Source organism: Peromyscus maniculatus, chromosome 11 (genome assembly GCF_049852395.1).
Source record: "Peromyscus maniculatus bairdii isolate BWxNUB_F1_BW_parent chromosome 11, HU_Pman_BW_mat_3.1, whole genome shotgun sequence".
Taxonomy (NCBI): domain Eukaryota; kingdom Metazoa; phylum Chordata; class Mammalia; order Rodentia; family Cricetidae; genus Peromyscus; species Peromyscus maniculatus.
In genome coordinates this window covers 18,164,602-18,181,805 of record NC_134862.1, presented here as the reverse complement: position 1 = coordinate 18,181,805, position 17,204 = coordinate 18,164,602, and positions in this window count along the sequence as shown.

Here is a 17,204-nt window from a genome sequence, read left to right as displayed (position 1 = left end):
ACCAACTTTTAGATGAAACTGGAGCTCCTAGTAGAAGATACCTGCCTCAGAAGCCACCACATCTTAACTGAAAGTCAGACTCTATCCTTCCTGCTCCTCAGAAATCACAGCTGCGCATTGTATTAATTATTTTTATATTGTGAGAAAACCCCATGCCACAGTAACTGATGGCAGCAGGAGTTTATCTGTGCTTACTGTTCCAGAGGCTTAGAGTCTATGACAGTCAAGCAAAGACTGGCAACAAGCTGCAGCAGGAGGAGGGATCTGAATTGAAAACAGGGAGCAGGGGCACCAAACATAAAAAGAACAGCCAACTGTGTTGAGAGAAGCAGATCGGATTTTTGCATTGTTTCAACTACTTAGTCATGATGTGTGTTTGGCTTTGAGAAGAAATTAAAAATAAAACTTCCCATCTAACCCTCACTTCACTAATTTCCAACAGCACAAAACAAGCATAATGCTGACCTTCGAGGCTAATACATTAGACTGGGAGTTCAAGAAAACCTTCCCTGATGGCCCTCTGTACCAGGAAAGTGTGTATGCTGCACACCTATGTGTTAAAAAGCTACATGCTGTGTGGATACATTTGCAATGCACTTCATTTCATGGTGGGTACTTTTTATTTCTCAGATGCATATGAAATTTTATTTAAAGAACAATTGGAGGCTGGGAAATGACTCGTCCTTTAATGTGGCTGCTGCACAAGCAGGAGCACCTGCCAGTAGAGCCCCAGGTGGGCCTGGAGGCCCGAGACTGTAATCCCAGAGGTAGTAGACAGATACACCAGGTTCTTTGGGACTCACTGGCCAGCCAGTCCATCTAGAATAATGATCTCCAGGTCCAGTGAGAAACCCTGTCTCAAAAGGTAAGGTGGAGGCAATAGAGGAAAACACCTGATATTGTTGACATTTGACCTCTAAGTGTGTCTGCATATACATGAACATACACATGTGCATATAACTTACACACAAAAACCATGAAGACAATTACATGTAAGAGATATTGTGTTCATTATGATTCCAAATTGTTTCTGATATGCTGTTACCAAGTCAAACAGCAGTCTTCTCTTCTGGCAGAACATCCTGTGTCTTCCAGGAGTCTGATGCCATTTCTGTGGATTTTTGTTTCATTTTGACTTCTAAAACCAACCCACACTAAACAAACTGAAATTTTGTGTGTTAATTTTGATCTTTAAAGTAGGGTCTCATGTAGCACAAGATGGCCTTGAATTTAACATATAGCTAAGAATAAATTTTTCTTTTGTGTGTGTTTATAGGAGCAATATGTATATGCAATATATGGATGTTGATGAATATGTATGTGGGTGGGTGTGTGGAGATCACAGGTTGACCTTGAATGTCTTCACCAAACCTTTTTCCACATGTTTTTTGGAGACTGAACAAAGAACTCACTGATTTGGTGAGGTAGCTAGCCAGCAGCCCCAGGAATCCTCATATCTCTACCTTTCAAGTGTTGAAGTTACAGGTAAATATCAGTATTCTAGAATTTTTATATATGGCTTGAGATCTAAACTCAGGGCCTCACACTTGTGTGTCAAATACTTTACTGACTAAGACAAATTCCCTACCCCCAATCTTGAAATTTTGATGTTTCTGTCCCCATGTTTTAAGTGGTAGGATCACAAACTTGTATCATCTTACACAGTTTCTGTGGTACTGGGAATTGAGCTCATAACTCTGTACATGAGACAATCTCAGCCTTGAACAAAATCCAGTGTAGGTTCTGTGCATCTGTGGAAGAACGGTTCATTGTTCAGTGATCTGATGTATCTGAAGACAAAAAGGAGACCTTCTATGATGTCTATTAGAACTTATGTTGGTTTAAGTTTAGAACTAGTATTTCCTGTCCTCAAAACATTATTCTGAGTCCTCACCTCTAGCTCCTATTTCCATAATAGACAATGACCTGTTCATATCACTGTCACTATATGAGATAGCATAATTAAGACAATGACATTTTCAGCTAGGTCTTCAAACCCTTTCAGGGTCCTATTTGTAGCCATTATATTTGTGATTCATCATACTTCTACTGCTCTTTCTAAAAATTAACTAACTTAGCATGCATTTTGTAGCCCATTCAATTATCCAAATGGCTAATATTCATTAGAAATCAATCATTGAGGTGAAATAGTTTGCTTTGCATATTTAATTTTTCCTTATTACTTCTTACCCTGTCTGGCAATGACATTGTAAATGAACTATTAAGACATGTACCATTTCCTTCTATTTTATTATTTAGGTAAGTAACCAAAGACTCCTAGGCCAGAAGATGTTAAAGTTGACATTTGAATATTTGTCTGCCATAATTTTATGTCCCTTGACATCCATTATGATACTTGCCCCCTCTACTCATCAAAACAAATGCCCATCTGCACTTTTATTATTGAGACAATCTCATATAACCCAGGCTTGCCTCCAACTCTCTCTGCAGCTGAGTATAATTTTGAATTTCTGATCATCTTTTCTTCACCTCTAAAGTGCTGGAATTACAGGGATGAACCATTGCTCCTAGGTTACATAGTGCTGGGGATAAGCAGAGGGCTTTGCACATTCTAGGAAACACTCTACCAGCTGAGCCACATCCAGCTGCTCAGTCCATATTCTGTGCTTTTCTTTGCCCTTGCCTTTTATGCAACACAGCATCACTGGTTATACACCAACACAAAATTAATCAGAATCATTCACTGTACTAAAATCATCTTTCCTTTGTTTCCCGAGTATCCATTATGAGCCTGGTATTATTATGCACCAAGAAAGACAGAAATACATTCTGTCCATAAGAACATCATGGTTAAGGAAGGTATAGAAAACTATGTCAGCTGTTTAATAATTGTGAGAAAAGTAAGCTTGGCTAGTTGTGAGAAGAGATGAGAGAAAGGAAGGGGAGACCTTGTTCTGGTCAATTTACCTTGTTCTAGTCAAGTAAATACCACCAGCCACATATAATGGAAATATAAATTAACTTGAAATACATTAAATTTGAATACTAAGTCATCCAATAGAATTTGAGTGTAGGAAAATAAGGCCTATGAGACCAAGAGATGAGCCAACCAGGAGTCTGCCTGAGGGCCTAGCAAAAGGCACTATCAGAGGTCCTGATTATGCCTATCCACTGAGGGACAACCATGCATTGTAACTAGATCAGGATGCAGCCTGGGTGCTAGAAGGGGGATATATAAGGCTCTCCCCATTGCTGAATAAATGATTCTGCTCTTTGCCTTCTACCTGACTCCTGGTCTCTGTGCTGTTGACTCTGTGCCTTCCCACCACCTCCCCTGAGGGAATCTTTGGACTCAGGAACATCTGGCACGCAAACAGGTTCTGGTCGTCTCCCTCCACTTACTCATGGCACTGGGCAGCACCCCCAAGATGGTGTGTTTCAATAAGAAGGCTCCTCAATGTTGTGTCTTTTCAGTCTCTTCCACAGGTAAGCATTGGGATCCCTCTTTCTTTCCTTCTCTAATGTTGTCTGCCATGTTTGTCTGTCTAGTTAGGCACACTATTTTCTGTTTCAGTTTGCCTGGAACCTCCATATAAGTGCTGAACCATCAGGAAGTGGAACCAAGGCTCAGTTCCTGAATGTTGTCCCTTGTCCAGACACACCATGTGGGCATATGGCCTTGGCCTAAAAATGCATAGAAGTTTCCCAGTAAGCGTAAACCATAAAGGTCCGAGACAATTTTCCACCCTTGTTGACTGTCATCTTCTCTCTGACTGTTGCTTGCCTGCTATCTCTTTCTACAAAATGGGTAACCTCTGCATCCCCTCCACCCCTTCCATGTCTGGTCTCTCTATAGCATGTGATGAGGAAGAGGCACACAGTTCAGGGCTCTTCCTGTCTCTGCCTCCTCCAAACTTGAATCATTGGCACATGTTGCTACACCAGACTTTTTTACATGGGCTCTGGCGATTAAACTCAGATTCTCAGAATTACAGAGCAAAGAGTTTTTTGTTTCTGCTGCTGTACTGGTTGAATCTCCTAGCTCTACCTCTCATCTTGTAATGGGAATGAAAGGGTTAGAGAGGTGTACCACTCTATCTGCTTTTTTTAAAAATATGGGCTCATAGGATCAAACTCAGGCCATTAGGCTTTTGCAGTAATTGTCTTCAGCCATAAATTATCTTCCTAACTCTGAGTTTCTGATTTTTTTCTATTGAATAGTATGTATACTTTGTGTGGGGAGGTTTTTTTATGTCTGAAATCACTTATATATAGCAGTACCACCACAGATCACTCATCCTTTTATTTTTTAAATATGTCTAAAAACTACATTGTCTGATTATTCTTCCACTTTTCTGTCACAGATTATCTACATCTACACTTTCAGTCAATGCTCATCCAATTATCTGGCCAGGCCAGTCCCTTGCTATCATAGATAAGTATAAATAGACTTCAACATAGAAATAGGTAGAACTCAAGCAAGAATCTGGAACAAATAAGTAATAAATTAACAAGTAAATAACACACACACACACACACACACACACACACACACACACACACACACACCCCATGTCCTCATTACTTTCTGTCTCTCTTATACACATACTCAGAAGTGAATAAAACTGTAATGTTTCTTTCTTTGCCTCCTGTGTTCCCTAAGGCAACACTGCTTAATGCAGTAAGAAACTAATTGCCAATCCCCGCATCCCCTGCAGGACAGAGAGGAAAGAGTAGCACTCCTTTGCAATACTTGTCTTGTCTGGATGCTGCATAAGGGACTGGTTTCTGTCTCATCTGACCTTTACATCAGGCAGGAATGACAGTAAAGTCAACACAACATAATAGTGGTGTTGCTACTTTGCATAAACAGCTGGCAAAAATTGGCATGGCATGGATGGATGTGATCTAAAACAAGAGAAATACAGAGAACTTTCAAGGGTGCACCCCCCAAAAAAAATAAACAGGGATATATAGAGTTTAAGAAATTTTAATACAGCCATATACTTGAGTTAGGAAGGTAGCACACATATAGATTATGTCCATCATAAACATTTAAAATAAGTAGTCACGAGCTACTTGGTGAAGATGTTTATCATCTGCAATGATTGAGAAATGTGAGTTTGTTTTCAAATGTACATTTTTTTTTCAACAGGTAGCAAGTCATACAAAGAAACTGTCTTAGGGTTGCTATTGTTGTAAAGAGACACCATGACCATGGCAACTCTTATATAAGAAAACATTTAACTGAGGTGGAGGCTTACAGTTTAGAGGTTGAGTCCATTATCCTCATGGCAGGGAGCATGGTGGCATGCAGGCAGACACAGTACTGAATACATCTTGATCAGAAGGCATTAGGAAGTGATCTGATACACTAGGCAGTATCTTGAGCATAGGAAACCTTAAAGCTCACATAAAAAGTAACATACTTCCTCCAACAAAGCCATACCTACTCCAACAAAGCCATACCTCCTAATAGTGCCACTCCCTATAAGCTAATTGGGTCAATTACATTCAAACTGCCACAGAAAAAAATTCATTGATTGAAAGAAAATAATTTTCTAAGAACTAACTCCAAAAAGAAAAAGGAATCAGCCCTACTAGACAAAGGCTTTAAGATAGCTGTCTTAAACACATCGTGTTGTGGGAAACACAGCTGAATGAAGTAAATATGCAAAACAGTCTATGAATAAACAATAGTGTGATGAAAGAGAAATTAGTTTTAAAAGTACAAAGTGGTAACTTTGGAACTAAAAAAGGCACTAGGTTGTTGCAACAATAGATCTTAACATATAGAAAAAGTGTAAGAGAATTTTAAGGCAGATTGTTTGATGTTACTAAATCCATAGAATGAAAAGCAAAAATAACTTGGGGGTCTGTGATTCGGGCAGGTGGAATGACTAGGCTACTTCTCAGCCCGGTCAAATCTTGTTAATTCTAGACAAAGATCCTCAGCTGCAACACATCCAAGACTCCTCACACAGGAGACCAGCTTGTTTGATTTCCATATTTATATCCCCCTATAAGATTTTGTCTATAATAAACCTCCTTCTAAAACACCCTTCCATCATCTATAAAATTCATTCTCAATTTTATGATGAAAAACATTGAGACATCACTGAGTAGAAGTAGATTTTTAACTCTTGACTGTCAGTAATCTCCTGGATCATACTCACCTGACACATGAATGATACTGTCACACTCAAAGAGTCCCATTCTCCTATTTTCATCCCCCATTTTTTCACTTTCCATTGTAGGCTTTAGGGTCTCCTAATCTTTAGGGAGTTCAGAATATCAGTCATGTCTTCATCCAGATGTAACTCAGATATCATTATTTTAACTGAAGTCATGAGAGAGTAAATATAAATAAAGTTTTAAAATAAGTCTACAAATTAACCATGTTTGTGTTTATTAAAAGTTAATGACTTTTCCTAAAGAGTCCACCACAGAACATTGCTACATCCATTGTTTCTCCCTTCCATAAGACATTAAAACTTTAAGGAGTCACAACTGAGATGCTTCCTCCTGACTTTCACATGGTATTTCATTTTCTCAGGATGGTATTTATATTTTACCTTTCTAATAGTTTGTGTGTTACTAGGGATACAGGGTGTGGAATCTAGAGCTGATCATGTGGGCCAGGGTCCAAGTCAACAACAAGAAGCCCACTAATTGTCTAAATAATCAAGTATGTTTCAATTATAATCTATCCAGAGAAAAAATAAAGTCCAAAGAGGAAACAAGACCAAACAGGCACACAGGTATCTAGGAGTACAGAACCAGTGTTTCACTTCTTGTCCTGTTATCACAGTGGTGTTTTCTTTAAAACCCATCAGGCACACGACATCTGTTAGCATTTCACACAAGTAAGAATATTCTTTTTGTTCTCCTCTGTTTGGAGAAAACACTGATTTGGGGGGAAAAAAAAACTATGCCTTCCCATTGACATCTTTGATGTGTCTGGATGTCATTAAAGCAAATGAAAAGTACATTGATGCAGGAGTCCAGTTGAAGAAAAGCTGAATTTGGAAGGATTTTACAGGAGCAAACCTTAAAGGAACCTGTGTGGTTTTGTTTTTCTAGTTTGTGAGAAGCAAGAAGTAGCTCAGAAACAAGTGCTCATCAGAGGTTGAGCATACCAGTGCCGTTCGTCTGTTAACTGAGGATGTGGACTTCCATAGTATAACAAGCAATTCACTAACAGAGGGAAAACAGGACAAAGATCAGTCAGTGTGCGTGCCCAAAACATGACTCCCCTGCCACACACACACATGCCTGTGATCTATCAAGAGGAAGATCTGTGAGCATGGCAGAGAGTTTTCCCCTTACACACATACTTTAGTTGGCCCTAATTAAGTAACCTCTTGGAATCTTGTTGCCAGAGAAACCAGAGGAAAAGAATCCTTGTATTATTAGCCTCATACCCAGTCTCTGCAGAGAAAGAGGTAAGATGGAGATGAACTCAGTCACCTACAGCCAATGACTTAATGACATCAGTGTTGAGAGCACAGACACACAGCTCTGCAATGCCACCCTGAACAGCCTTAGGAGTCCATATCTCCTGGCTTCTTACCAGCATCCACTCAGGACAAACTGAGACCAAAACAGAAAAGAATTTCAGGGTGAGCTGTATTAATAAAGAAGACCTGAGATTTTCTTAGAGATACTTTAAAATAAGCTTAGGCACAAGCATTAAAGAAAAAGAGCTGCTCAGGACAGAGTGAGAAACATCCAACAGTACGGATGTGGGCTTCTGAAAGAAGAGCTACATGGAAAATGACATACTCAAGTACGAGAACAAACTCCTTAATGGAGAAGCAATGAAGTGTCTTAGCATTAGCCACATATACCCTTTTGTTAGCTCTCATAATATCTTTAAAGGTTGTTAAGAAACACCCTTTCACTCTTCTCTGTCCTCCAGTAGATGAGATAAGTGAGGTGGCTTTAGAGATGCCTCAGATGGGCTTATAATCTGATAAGGTTTGAACTGGAGAGATTTGGGTTAATATATGGTTTTACTGGGATTAATATATGGTTTAATATGGGTTTAATATATGGTTTTGATGGGATTTCTGGTGAGAATCCTGGAGTGCTACAGCATTGCAACTGGGAAGGGGGAAAGGCCTTGAGCAGTTGTTAATTGTTCTGGAATTCTCACTTCTCTGCTGGTGAGAAGCTTCAACTGGATTCCAGGTTGAAAGACGTCTTTTCTTTAAAAGGTCCTGAGAATTTTTCATGTCTGTCCGTCTTCCTTGGTACTTAACCAAGATGTAGTTTATATAAAGCCCCAAACACTGAAGTTGGAGAACTTTGAATTTGGTGAACACATCAAGGTGCTCCAAGGATGGATGGTGGGGTCTGAAGAGACCTTAGAACCCTCACATGAGACCCTACCCTGCCCTATCATGCCTTGGGAGTCGCTTCACTTGTTTGGTCCACAGCCTCAGGTAACTAAAGTGTTCCTGGAGTTTTGTCCACACATGATTTTTCCTAGAAAATTGCTTTAAAACAGGAGATAAAATCGAGGCAAACTTCCAACTTTATTGTCAGTCACCCAGTAGCATGTCCATAGGCAGTCTGGTGGAGAGACATGCTTGTAGAATTTAACACTGGGAAGCATGAGCCAAAGCTGGAAAGGTAGTGGGGGAGTTGAATTAAATTGTGGTATTCCCAGTGAGTTATTAGGTAGTTGAGCAATGAATTGTGTGGGAAAAGCTCCCACATATTAGATTACAGAAGCATTGACCATTGATTACAGTTCATGGCCATATGATAAGAAAAATTGTTATCCAGAAATAAATAAATTAAAGGCAGAGATGGCTCAGTGGGGAAAGCACTTGCCTTGTTAGTGTAAGGATTTGATTCAGGTCTCCAGAATCCAGGTAAGAGGACACTGGGAAGTATACTGCACCAAGTAAGGCTGGCCAGGGCACTCCATGTTGGTAATCCCATGGCTCCTCCTTCAAGACAAGAGGCAGACACTAGAGACATCTCCAAAATCAGGAGCCCGAAAGTGTGGTACACACAGCAGCACACATCAAGGGATTGTCTCAAACAGGGTAGAAAATGAGGACCAACACCACTGGTTGTCCTCTGTGTGTGAAATTCACACAACCATAGTCACAACACACACACACATACACACACACACACACACACTCACACACATTACACCCACAACCATGAAATAAAAAATTAAGGTGTATTTAAACATTTTCAGAAATCTGTGCACTTTGATTTCATGTGTTGAAAAATTAAAAAGTTACAGGGAAATTCCTACTTATTCTGTGAAAGCATATTTATAAAATTACATAATGAAATGCAATAAATTATGTTTTTTTTAACTCATTGGGGACACTCATTTCATCACTTAATAGTCTATATCACTTTCACTCTGTCTTTTGTTTGTTTTTTCCTCTGTGTCCTTTTCTTCTGTTCACCAGAATCTCTTATTCCTCTTTCTCAATTTATTGCCCTCTACAATGTTACCCAAAGACCTACATATTAGTTAGGTTACCAGGAAATGCTTCCTTAGTAATGCTATGGCTCAGATAACACTCATGTCCTTCAGATCCTATACACTGTAGACAAGATCCCCTGCAGAGCAGAGCCTCAAACTGAAATCTTTGGAAAAGGGCAACAACAGATGTTGCCTTCTGACCTACAAATTTCATTGCTGTGGAACTTGCATGCATATACTTCACACACACACACACACACACACACACACACACACACACACACATACACACACACACAGAGACAGAGACAAAGACAGAGAGAGGGAAAGAGAGACACACAGAGAGAGATACTCATACATGCTACACACACTACAATATATACATATGACTATGTCTGCAAGAAAAAAATGTATAGTATTTTAATATGAATATGAGATCAAGATGAGAAAAGGCTTAGTGAAATAATTTCTAGTATGTAGTGTTTGAAACTGAATTAGTGAAGGAATATTTACCCTAAGAGCCTACAAGCCCAAACCAAGACCACTAAGGTAATTCTAAGCCCTACTTGGGAAATTTTGATTGTCATGCCCAGAAACCTATGATAAGTTCTCTAAGTAATAGAGAACAATAAAGTTTACAAAGAGACAAATAAAGCTGGTGGGTATTTCAAGCTTCCTACTCTATTGTTAGAATAATGAATTCAGGGTTAGAGTTTGTGGAGAAAGGGGACAGAGAGTTTAATTCTCACAGCTGGCAAGAGGGGCCAAACAGGCATCACAAGGGACTGAGACTGGAAGAAGAAAACGTAAACAAAGGTTAGACAATAAGGCATCATTCATGTATTTTCTTAAAATATTTTCTGCTCACTCTTAAGGAAAAAATGTGCTTCTCTTCCTTGCAAAAGCTAAGAACATACAAACCAGGAGACATGGGGTACAGGGAAGGTGTCTGCATTCCTGGGCAAGAGTTAGGGACAGGAAGAGGTATAAACAACTGAGCAAAATCTTGGTATGTACTCACTCATAGGAGGATACTAGATGTGGAACAAGGTTGACTGGACTGCTACTCACATCACTAGTGAGGCTACCTGGAAAACAGGACCCCAAGAAAGACACGGGGATCTCCCAGTGACGGAGAAATGACTGAGATCTACATGAACAACCTGGACATGAGTGGGAGCAATGAAGGGCAAGGGTCGAGTGAAAGAGACTGGGAGATTCCAGCTGAATCAAAAACAGAATGGGAGAACAAGGAATAGGAGACCATGGTAAATGAAGACCACATGAGAAAAGGAAAAAACAAAGTGCTAAAGAGGCCCACAGAAATCCACAAAGATACCCCCACAAAAGACTGCTGGTAATGGTCGAGAACAGCCGGGACTGACCTACTCTGGTGATGGGATGGCCAAACACCCTAATAGTTGTGCCAGAAACCCCATCCAAGGACTGAGAAATCTGGATGCAGACATCCACGGCTAGGCCCCTGGTGGAGCGCCGAGTCTAATTAGCGAGAAAGAGGAGGGTTTATATGAGCGAGAATTGTTGAAACCAAGGTTGGATAAAGCACAGGGACAAATAGCCAAACGAATGGAAACACATGAACTATGAACCAAAGGCTGAGGGGCCCCCAACTGGATCAGGCCCTCTGAATAGGTGAGACAGTTGATTGGCTTGATTTGTTTGGGAGGCATCTAGGCAGTGGTACCAGGTCCTGGGCTCATTGCATGAGTTAGCTGTTTGAAACCAGGGACTTATGCAGGGATGCTTGGCTCAATCTGGGAGGAGGGGACTGGACCTGCCTGGACTGAGTCTATCAGGTCGATTTCAGTCCTCGGGGGAGGCTTTGCTCTGGAGGAAGTGGGAATGGGGGGTGGGCTGGGGGGAAGGGGAGGGGGACAGGAAGGGGGAGAACAGGGGAATCTGTGGCTGTTATGTAGAACTGAATGGTATTATAAAATAAAATAATAAAAAAAAAGAAAAAAAATCTTGCCTCAAATTACTACATGATCATATTGAAGAACGTATTTATTTGTTTTCTACATGGATGAAATTTAATTAAAAGCATTTGTTACATGGATGATTAGAGAGCCAAAACTGGCTGATGAGAAATCCTGTGAATGAGTAACAGCAGGAAGTCTCAACCATGCTCAGGATCCCCTGGGGATTATTGTGGTTTTGTTTCTGTTTTTTTTTTTTTTTTCATTGTATTTGTGTCTTACCAACATATATTAATTATATATACAATTATATATATATATATGTATATATATATATATACACATAGGCTTCATATGTCATATTCGTATAAGTATATAATATATTCTAATATTCACCTTTCCATTACCTTCTCCTATATACCTCCTTTCCTACTAATTCCCATTCTCTTTCCAGTGTGTTCCCCTTCCATCTGTCTGTTTTTTACATTTGGTGACTCAGTGAGTTTCACTAAGATTGCTTACTGAGTCTTGGGTTTTGGGTTCATGGGTTACTTACTAGTAGCTACACTGCTGAAGAAATGTCTATTCTTCTTCCAGCAACTGCCTGTAGACCCTCAAGGATGAGTGGAGCCTCATGTCCCCCATGCCCCTTTTTCTTAGACCAAAATCAGATGCCAGCAGAAACAAATGATATGGATATAGTCTTTCTAGAGGTTCACAGAAAGCACACGGAGAAAAGAATGCCCTGCCTTCTTGTTTTCTTTCAATTCCCTGTCTTGTTTTTTTAACTCTTTAATTGTCCTTTATGTGTATATATGTGAGGGTACCCATGGAGACTGTTGAATCCAGTTGAAGTTAAAGGTTCATGAGATTTCTTCAATATGATGGTCCACAGTTTGTAACCAGTCTTCTATGAGAGCAGCAAACACTCTTACTTCTGTACCATATCTGTGGCCATATCAACCTTTCTTTCTTTCCTTCTTTCTTTCCTTCTTTCTTTCTTTCCTTCTCTCTCTCTCTCTCTCTCTCTCTCTCTCTCTCTCTCTCTCTCTCTTCTCAATGAATTTTCAAACCAGTTATCATTCCAAGAAATTAGTCAAAACATAGTTAAAGGTAAACATTTTAACAAAACAAATTTTGTAGTAGAAACACACACACACACACACACACACACACACACACACACACACACACAAATGCATGCCCCTAAAAGCAGATTCTACATTTTATCATATCAGAGTTGTTAAAGCTACACAGAAAAAAAATTGCAGATGTGTTACTATGCTTCTACTTTATCTCCTTAAACAATTATTGTTCTTTACGAGAAGAAAGAAAAGAATGTGTTAGCTTGTTAAAGCAATTTTTTGTAAACATATTATTATAATTATATCCTTTGAATTGTAGTAAACTATGTTCTTTTAAATATTTTATATGCAAATATAAAATTTTTTGGTAAAATTAGTACTATGATTATTTTGAACTTGTTCCATAAACCTGGCCATAAATATATTTTCTTAAATATTACATGATAAAAATAATTAAGATGATAAAGGACTAGTACCACTACTTGCAGGTTTCACATGCACTATAAGTAAGACTCACTGAAAAAACGATACCCCCTTACTGGAAGAACTACATTAAAAGGAAAGCAAATGTAAATTTGGAGACTTAGTGTGAGGTAGGCATCTTCCTTTGTTCATTACATTCAGTAGTCTCAATTATTCAAAAAGTGATTCATACATTTATTTTTATGTATATGTGTGTGTGCCTGGGTACATCTATGTCTATCACATTCATGGAAGTGCCACATGAGACATGCAGAGGGTGTTCGATACCCTGTAGCTTGAGTTACAGGTAGGTATTAGTCACTTGATATGGGTCTTAGAAACAGAATCTGATTCCTCTGGAAGAGCAGCAACTGTTCTTTACCTCAGAAAGATGTCTTCAGCCCCAGATGTTTCACTTTTTAAAAATGCTTTTTGAGTTCATTTAAAATAGGAGCAGGAGACACAGCTTAGTGGTAGACTGTTTGCATAGCATGTACAAGGCTCTGGGCTTACTCCTCATCATACCACAAAGGAAGGAAGGAAGGAAGGAAGGAAGGAAGGAAGGAAGGAAGGAAGGAAGGAAGGAAGGAAGGAAGGACAGATGAACAATGGTTGATCCCAAAGATTTGAGGATAAAGAACATTGACCTAAACTATCATGCCCACATAATTAAAGCAAGCAACTAATTGAATCAAGCATTTTAATTTTTTTCCTGGACTATCTCTTCTTTAAGGTGGGATTCAAGAGTTCAGCATTGCATGGGAGGAAGACAAGGTTTTTATAGCTCAAGGGTGTGGGTTTTCCAAATGAAAATGTTGGCAGGCAAAGTTATAGAAGCAGAACTTAAAAGGTGGTCATAACAAGGTAGACATAACAACAGGTACATATAATAATCTTTTAAAACAAAGCTAATGTTGCAAGATGGTCATAACTACTTTTTGAAACAAAAATAGGCTGCTGTGTTCTGGAACAGTCAGTAAAGAGCCATTTTAGTTAAGGTTACAGGTGTGGCATAGCCTAATCCTGGAGAAACAGAAATTTAATCACAAACAGGAAGGAGCCTAGTTTGTCCTTACTATAAAATGTCATTCAAGCCTAAGATGGAGGGAAGCTGGTTCATCAGAAAGAAGAGGGAGGGAGGAAAAGCAGGGAGGGAGGAAGGAAATGCAAGGAGGGAGGGACAGCAGGAGAGTGATAGACACAGAAGGAGGAAGGGGAGGAAAGAGATAAGCATGGTGTGTTTATGAAGCTAATCCCTGTAATCCCTGTTCATAGAGACTGAAGCAGGAGATTTCAAATTTAAGGTCAGCCTGTAGAATATAAACTGTCTCAAAAAGAAAAATGAAAAAAAAAACTCTATCAATAATCTTGTTAAATCCTGTTGAACTTTTGTTTTTTTATTTATTTTTGAGATTATAATATAATTAAAATATTTCTCCTTTGTCTTTTCTTCCTCTATACCCTTTGGCATACCCCTTCCTGAACTCCAAATTTACAATCTATTTTTTTTGCTAATTGTTATTGAATGCATATATGCATATGTATATAGATATATATTATCATTGAATTCTTAAATCTTAAGTGTATGAATATTTAATCACAAGCAGTAGAAAGATGCTGAAGAAAGGAAAGAATTAGTATTGACTACAGTCATAGATCAATTTTTGGTGGCATGGTCATAGACTAGAGGGATTATCTATGAAGGCCCTTAAGATTTCATAAATAGAAATCTGTAAAGATTTAATATCATTATTAACTTGAATGTGAGAATATTCTCTATGATTATAAGACACTTTGCATATTGAAGCATGAATCCATATGATTTTATTATACATATAACCAGCCATACACATGAATGTTTAGAATATTTTGAATAAGGGCCTATCAATGTCATTAAATCAGAAATGCTGATTTAAAAAGAAATTGATTTTGTATGTATATGTGCATGTATGTATATGTATATAAAAGTGACACATGCATGCTCTTCATGTTTGTGGAAGCCAGAGTAAAATTTTGGGGTGTCAGTTCTCTCCTTCCACATTGTTTAAAGGCAGGGTCTCTCTTGTTTTTGTTGATTGCTGTATACTTCAGGCTTTCTGGCCCATGAACTTCTGTCTGTCTATATCTCCATATCATCACATTAAAGCTGGGATCAGTATCAAGAAAAAAAAATGTGAGTAGGCAAGGCAGAGAGAGAAGACATAAATGTTAGTAGCTTTTACTACTACAAACTTACTACAATACCACCTATGGCATTCATCAAGATAGGAAACAGGAATCAGAGGAGCTGTTACATTATGTAAAAATTTTTTAAAAAGGATAGATTTGTAATACTGCCAATAAACCATACAAAGAGTTACCATGAGGATGAGCACTGGAGAAAATACACACATGGAAACCATAAGTACATAGGAATTCATATAGTATAAAAATAGCTACAGCATAATAAGAGAAAATATGTCCAAAGAGGTTTTAATAGATGATAATTCATGGAGCACAAACATGAAAGGATGAGTCAGAGTTGGAAGAGCAATCATTCAGAAAGTATAGACTGTAGAGTAGACATTAATATGAATAGGACAATTGTACCAATATTGTAGAATATTTGAACAACAAGGCAATCAATCAGTAATCAGAAAAATGTTTGGTTTCTTAGCAGGCTTGGGACCTCTAGCTTGGGGGAAGACCTCTAAACATAACTTACATTCTATATTTGTTTTTCTTTAACCAGTAACTCCTTATTTATTTTATAATAAGTATATTCAATGCACAAGCAAATAGGTGTATTAAACACTTGTTTATTGTTCATTCCCCAATGTTCCTTTCTTCCCTTCCACCTGCCATCTGCTTATCCTCAAATAGTACTCATATTATTACTTTTCTGGTGCTGTGATCAACCACAATCACCAAAGCAACTTCCATGAGGAAGAGTTGATTTGGTTTCATGGCTCCAGAGTGTCAGAGTCCATGATGGTGGAACAAAAGCAGAAGGCATGGCGGTCAGAGTAAGCTGAGAGTTCACATCTCTGGTTGAACAGAGAGTGTGCTCTTGAATGGTTTGAATTTTAAAACCCCCAAAGCTTCCTTCTGTGACATATTTTCTTAGTTACTTTTCTATTGCTGTGACAAGACATCATGGACAAGGCAACCCCTAATAGAAAGGCTTGCAATTTAATAGGGGCTTACAGTTTCAGAGGAGTCCATGACCACCAGGGTTTGGATCATGACAGCAAGTAGGCAGACATTGCACTGGAGAAGGAGCTGAGAGCTTACATCTGATCCACAACCATGAAGCAGAGAGAGAGATAGAGGGAGGGAGAAAGAGATGGAGGAAGGGAAGGAGGGAGGGAGGGAGAGAAAGAGCAAAGGGTGGGGCAGGCAGAGAGACAGAAATAAAGAAAATGACAGAGAAAGACAGAGTGAGATGTGAGGGAGAGTGGGAGACTGGAAGAGGGAGAGGAAGAGAACAGAGATAGATAGAAAGAGAGAGAGTGTGTCGGATAGAGACTAGGAATAACTCTAGTTTTTTTTTTTAACCATAAAAGCTCATTTGCAGTGATACACATCTTCCCATGAAGCTGTACCTCCTAATCCTTCCCAAGCATTTTCACCAAAAATATGTGAGCTATAGGGGTGAGTCTCATTTCAAACCACCACATATACTTCCTTCAATAAGGCAACACCTCCTAAGCCCCCTAAAGAGCTTCATCATTTGGGGACCAAGTATTAAAAACTGGAGACAATTGGAGAAATTTCTCTCAAACCATCACTGTATCCATTCTACTTTCTTGTCATATAAGCATACATGTATGTATATTACACATATGAATGAAAATGTGTATAAGCAGGTGCAGCCAGAAACCACCAAATACAGCCACTCTGTGTGGAGAGAAAGAATAGGCTTTTGGGTTTTTGTTTGTTTGTTTGTTTTTTCTGGGTCACCTCAGACAGCAGAGGATAGTAGCAGCTGCAAAAGCTTATGTTTTAGCATAGGTATATATCTGGATATGGCTGCTTGAAAGCTGAAAGAGCCCAGTGCCTAGTGTGTGTCTCTGTCAAGTAATGAAGGTGCTTGCAGCTGTGTTCAGAAGCATCCAAGCACTAACAGCTGTGGCCAGGAGTGTTCAGCCAGTATTAAAGGCTTCTGAGAAACACTTTTAGTTTCTTCTTCCTAGCAAAACCTAGCTCAGGTGGGCTCAGCCTAGCAAACTCCAGCTCTGGTGGAGACTAAGCCACTGCTATGAGCACTGCCATTTGTGGGGCCTACTTTGTGTGACCTACAACATGACCTCTGCCTTT